This window comes from Salvia splendens, chromosome 3, assembly GCF_004379255.2.
Source record: "Salvia splendens isolate huo1 chromosome 3, SspV2, whole genome shotgun sequence".
Lineage (NCBI taxonomy): Eukaryota > Viridiplantae > Streptophyta > Magnoliopsida > Lamiales > Lamiaceae > Salvia > Salvia splendens.
The window spans coordinates 5720513-5727202 of NC_056034.1; the positions used below are offsets into that span (position 1 = coordinate 5720513).

Sequence of the window (6690 nt, forward strand, 5' to 3'; positions counted from 1 at the left end):
CCCGGCCGGGTGAATTTCATGCCCAATATTGCACCCGGCCGGGTGATTTTCAGAAAGCATGCGGAGTACAGTTTTATCGCCCGGTCGGGCGATTTCATGCTTCAAAACGTGTAACAATTAAATTTACTAACCTAAGATAATTTTAACTGCATCAAGTTGTATTTAAAATTCTAATGAATCCTGAAAGTAAAGAATTTGGGGCTGAGGATTTGTAAACAAAGATTAGTCAAACAAATTTGATTTATATGTAGTTCTCATTACTTATTCATGTAGCCTAACTCCAAAATAAATAAAGAAAATGAAAAAATAAATAAAGAAAATGAAGAGGGAGCCCAGATTAATATCTATCCTAAGTATAAAAGCCTAAGGAGTCTTCCCTTCAAATCATTCCATACCCTAGCCCCCAACGAAGAGAGAACTCTCTCTTCTCTCTAGAAGGAGAGCTGCCATTGCTGCCAACATCCAGCGTCGCCATCGGCACCCCCTTTTTCTCTTAGTTTCACAATCACTACAGCCACTCTCTCTCTCTCTCTTCGCCATCGTTGTGCATGCACAAGCGGCGGTCTCTCCGCCGTTCGCCCACACCCTGCACCACCGGGAATTGCCCAGTCATCCCAACGCCACCATTCACACCTCATACGCCGCCGCTGTATGCGACGGCTACTTCCGTGCGTGGTGGATGTCGCCGCTACATGCGGTGGTTACCCACCGCAGCTGCCCCTGCCCCTCTCCGTGCTCGCAGGTTCCGACAGCTGATAAGATTACTATTCTCTTATCCCTCACTCTTTTACTCATCCTCAAAAGATTCCTAACTATAAAATATTAATCTTTGTCACAACAGTTTCAAAATTGATAAAATGGGAGGTTTCCATCCTTCCTAGGGTTTATGGAATTTTCATAGTCCTTTCTGGAAATCGGAGCAGAAACTACTTCTTAAGATAAGCCATTAACATTTGTAACTATTGGAGTTTTAAGACTTGATTTGTTTATTTTATGAATTATTTATTTTTGGGAAGTCTACGCATGTTAGCTTACTAAAGGGAAAACTTGGGTGATAGAACATGTTGCAGTAGGTGTTATTCTTATTGAAGATTCAGGTGTTATGCTCAAAAAAATATAAAAGCACTAAATAAGAAGTGAATACTAAAAAATTTTACCGTTTACGGATTTTCTTTTGATGTTCTAAAGCTTGGTGAAAAGGTGGAAACAATTGGAGTGAGTTGAACATATATATATATATATGCATGGTCTTGGTGTTACACGTGGATTTACTCACTAGGTGTATGTGATTTGGCCTATTTATTGGGCAAGCCTCTAGACTATAGGTGGGTATAATGATGGCAAATTTGTTTTTATTAATTTTTTTTATCATAATTATTATATTTGATGTATATGTATTATTATTAATATTTTTAATATAGATTCTAATTATAGAAACTTCAAAAATACTTGGAGGTATACTGGGATCATGCGTGGTCGTCGAACAAGTTGCCTGAGACTCGCATGATCTTAGTTACTACCTTCGTCCCCCAAATATTGGCACACTTTAACCCGGCACGAGTTTTAAGAAACGTAATAGAAAGTGAGTTGAAAATGTTAGTGGATTATGAGTCCTACTTTTTATATTAGTTTTATAATAAAATGTTAGTAGGAATGAGTTAGTGGAATATGTGGTCCACTACCAAAAATGGTAAAAGTGAAATGGGACAAACTTTGGGGGACGGACGGAAATGGAAAAATGGAACAAACTTTCAGGGACGGAGGTAGTATTTTGTAATAGAGTAGTATTATATATATAGAGTAGTGATCTAGGGCAAGTGTCCATTAACTACATAACTAGAGAACAAATCACAGCCACAAGATCAAAAAAATCAAGGGCTAGTATTAATACATGTAATTTTCGAATTTAAGGAGAAAATAGTTCCATCAATCACAAATTTACTCCACAATAACAAGGCAGGGGTATAATTGTCATTGCAACCAAAATTGCGTCATTGGCAAATTCAATTCGTTTGAGAACGAACCCGCGTTCTTCACCTACTCTCCTCTTCTCTCTTCTGCAAAATTAAATCGCGATTCAACCTCGCCGTCGCCTTCGCGTTTCTGTGGTTAGAGTGATTTATACAACCGTAATTTCTGCGGTCAGAGTGATGTAGTTCTAGGTTTAGATTGATGTTTCTGTGATTTTTGGCTATAGTGATGTGATTTGTTAGCATCAGTGAAGTGAAATCATGGCTATAGTGATGTGTTCCAGTGTCAGATTGATGTTTCTATAATTTTTTGCTATAGTGATGTAATTTGTTAACATCAGTGAAGTGAAATCATGACTATAGTGATGTGTTCCAATGTCAAATTGATGTTTCTGTGATTTTTTGCTATAGTGATGTAATTTGTTAGCATCAGTGAAGTGAAATCATGGCTATAGTGATGTGTTCCAGTGTTAGAGTGATGTTTCTTTAATTTTTTGCTATAGTGACGTAATTTGTTAGCATCAGTGAAGTGAAATCATGGCTATAGTGATGTGTTCCAGTGTCAGATTGATGTTTCTTTGATTTTTGGCTATTGTGATGTATTTTGTTAGCATCAGTGAAGTGAAAACATGGCTATAGTGATGTGTTCATGTGTCAGGTTGATGTTTCTGTGATTTTTGGCTATAGTGATGTAATTTGTTAGCATCAGTGAAGTGAAATCATGGCTACAGTGATGTGTTCCAGTGTCAGATTGATGTTTCTGTGATTTTTTGCTATAGTGATGTAATTTATTAACATCAGTGAAGTGAAATCATGACTATAGAGATGTGTTCCAGTGTTAGATTGATGTTTCTGTGATATTTTGCTATAGTTATGTAATTTGTTAACATCAGTGAAGTGAAATCATGGCTATAGTGATGTGTTCCAGAGTCAGATTGATGTTTCTTTGATTTTTTGCTATAGTGATGTAATTTGTTAGCATCAATGAAGTGAAATCATGGTTATAGTGATGTGTTCTAGTGTCAGAGTGATGTTTCTGTAATTTTTTACTATAGTGATGTAATTTGTTAGCATCAGTGAAGTGAAATCATGGCTATAGTGATGTGTTCCAGTGTCAGAGTGATGTTTATGTGATTTTTGGCTATAGTGATGTAATTTGTTAGCATCAGTGAAGTGAAATCATGGCTATAGTGACGTGTTCCAGTGTCAGATTGATGTTTCTGTGATTTTTTTGCTATACTGATGTAATTTGTTAGCATCAGTAAAGTGGAATCATGGCTATAGTGATGTGTTCCAGTGTCAGATTGATATTTCTGTGATTTTTTGCTATACTGATGTAATTTGTTAGCATCGGTGAAGTGAAGTCATGGCTATAGTGATGTGTTCCAGTGTCAGAGTGATGTTTCTTTGATTTTTTGCTATAGTGATGTAATTTGTTAGCATCAGTGAAGTGAAATAATGACTATAGTGATGTGTTCCATGGTTAGAGTGATGTTTCTTTGATATTTTGTTACAGTGATTTTTTTTTCTCATATCCATGAAACTGCTGCAGCCGAAAAGAGGTCTAAGAATCGGGAGGATAGACCTTAACAACAACTTACTGCAACTTCTATTGAAATAAGGTCGAAGAATAGGGAAGATGGACCTCGAAAACAAGTTACTACAACTTCTCCTGAAATGAGGTCTAAGAATAAACATGATAGGTTACAAAAAAAAACCACAGAGTGAGTTATTTAATTATTTAGTATCTTAGTGAAATATATTATGTGTATGCCAGAGTCATTCGTGTATAATTTTGAACTATGTTAAGTGTGTATTCATGAATTTGACCAATTTTTTGTATTATGTCCTCCAGCCTCAAAGCGTGGGAGGCCACAAACAAATGATGATGAAGAACAGCCTGCTAGAAAGAAACAGGCTAAAGGAAAGTGTAATACCCATTTTTTTTTCTTCTATCTTTTTAAGTTAATATTTTGTTTTAAGAACGAGCGAGTGATAGACCTTGAATAAAATACCGTGTTGTTTCGATTGGTTGTGAATGCTTGAATTATTGTTGATTAATTGTATGGTGTAAGTTGTCGACGAGTTCGACATGAGAGTCGTCGATGGGAAAATTTGGGCGTTCGTTTACAATGTACTTGGAATAACACCAAAGTACTAAATTAATAAAACACCACAATTTAATCAATGTACTAAAATTATATATTTTTGGGCCTATCACTTTTGTCTATTTTTTTAGCCCATTTATCCTTATTCAATTGGACTATTTTTAATATAGCCATTTATTCCTAATTCCTATTTCATTCCTGCAGCCAACATAAATCTCTTCCTCTAAACCCTCCTACACGTTTTCTTTATTCACCAAAACCTCTACTCCTAAAATCTCTCCACCACTCCTTAAAAATCTCCAACCAAATACTCTATTAACTCCATTTATACATCTCCTCCCACAATCTCAACAAACCGTCTGGAGGAGAAACCCAAAGAGTTGTTATCTTTTCAATACCTTCTCTTCTGCAAGTTCTGCTTCTTCCGTGAAGGTATATCCACTATTTTTTTTCTGAATCATCTGCATCCCATCCCATGATTTAGTTTTACATAATCACACACTGGAATAAATCCCTATTGAAATTCTTGAAAAACTTGTTGAATGCAACACTCTTGTTAACTCAGAATTGTTCCTGCCATTGCAAGCAATCAATTCTGCCTTTTATCTCATTAAATCTTAATTCTTGATAACCCATTTGTCTGCCCATATAATATTTGAAATCAAATAATTAGAGATGAAAGCTTTGTTTAAATAGATAGGGAAAAGGGGATGAAACTTACAAGTTGTGAGGGGCGGAGCTACTCGGCGACGGTAGGCCGCGGCGGCAGTGTTTTGACAGAAGCTGCCGCACTGATCTGGCGGCGGCGAGTTCTATCAATGGCGAGGAGAGATCGAGGGGGAGAAAGATGTCAGCTTTGTGCTTCTAATTTTGGGGATTTGTTGTTCCTAAATTGAGACACCAAAATTTGAGAGATGGTTTGTGAATTTTAGAAGAATAATATAGATTGGGGGGGGGGGGGCGTGAGTTTTACAGTTTTACAGAGGCAGAGAGTGAAAATTTGAGATAGAGAGAGAGACATAGGGTTGCTGTGTTTGAAAGGAGAAGGGAGAGAGATACGTTGATGATGGAAGAGAGTATACTGTAGTTCTTTTGTTTAATGGCTTGGGCCATTTAATTCACTTACAAATTTTGGGCCCCTAACTAAATCTTTTTTTGTTTTAATTGGTTGAGGCACCACTAACTATATTATTTGATGGCCCAATTAGTTTTAGTGTATAATAGTTTTAAAGTGGGGATTTGATATTAATATATATACATATACATGTTTTGTGAGGGAGTATATTATGTATTTTATGTTCCTCTATTTACTTGCATATGATCTGTTTTGGTCAGTAGATGATTGCTACGAGATTCTTTTTATTTTGAGCTATGTTAAGCTAATGCCAACGGATGGAAATATAATTCCGGGGATGTTGTTTTGTTTGATTGATAAATCTGATTGATTATATGAGGTTTTGGTAGAAAGAATAAATGAATAATGTGAGCGCGCACACACTTAGGATGCATGCATTGTTAAGCTTATTTTGCAAAGTCTAATTTTACACATCATGTTATTTCTAAAAGGGTGAACTTGTGCACGTTGTTGCGGTTTGGAACAGAAAGTGATTAAGGAGTAAGCTTTTGAGGTGGGCTTTCTTTTTAATAAGGACTATGTCCTAAATATATTTTGATGTGAAAAGGAGGTAAAAATGTTTGTCTTGCCATGTTTTGTGTTTTGAATGAACCTATCTGAAGTGGCTATGCCATGTATGTTTAATCGAATTCGGGTCCTAGTAGGGCCGCAAACCCTGCTCGGACTAGTGTACACCCCGTAGATCGTGTGCTATCTCTTTGGAGTTGGCCGGTCTAGTGACTTGGTTCGTGGCCACGTTCCTTGTCATGTATGTTCAGATATGGTGATGGTGAATGTGGATGGAAAATGGTTGGCCGACCGAACTTGTGAAATATATGTTTTGGTGTACTTGGGTTTCTTTTAATTAAAACCCCCAAGGTCACTTGATTATGGCTTGACAAACTCTGTTTTGGCATGTGTCCACTGAGTGCATCAAGTACTCAGCCCTGCATATTGTTTTTCTTAATGTGCAGATTGAGCGGCGATGGGCGTGGAGGATGTTGAGCAGAGTTCATGGATTGTTCTGTCATGATTAATAATGTTGGATTTGTCGTGTCTTCATACTCGGCATTTTCCGTGTCTTGAACGCTTCCGCTATGAGTACTTTTCTTTAGAATTGTTTATTCGTGCAGAGTCTAACTCGTTTGAAAATTGTTTATTGTCCATTCTTTATTCACTTAGAGTTGGTATTATTGTTAGGATAATATTATGACGTTTTAAAAGTTAATTCAATTATTAAATTTTTGGTCAAATGTGTATGTTTTTCCCATTTTTTCCCCGCTTCTTTAATCCTCCCCTAGTCGCGATTAACCGTATTTTCTATCCTTAGAAAATGCGGGCGTGACAGAGTGGTATCAGAGCAACTTTCTTTCCGCTCTGGACCCAAGCGTCTTTTTTCTTTCTTGATCTAGATTAGTATCCCTAGATCAAAATAAATAAATAAAATAAAATAATTTAATTTAAAAGTGTCAAAGGCTCAACATCCGACCATCGCGCT

The 6690-nt window shown here is 36.6% G+C and overlaps 1 long non-coding RNA gene across 1 annotated transcript; it reads left to right on the top strand.

Annotated features, from left to right (window-relative positions):
- The first annotated feature begins 3827 nt into the window (after positions 1-3827).
- LOC121794563 lies at positions 3828-6445 on the top strand. Its single transcript, XR_006049312.1, has 3 exons — positions 3828-4510; positions 5645-5706; positions 6167-6445. It is a non-coding gene; the product is annotated as an uncharacterized LOC121794563 (long non-coding RNA).
- The last annotated feature ends 245 nt before the right edge of the window (positions 6446-6690 follow it).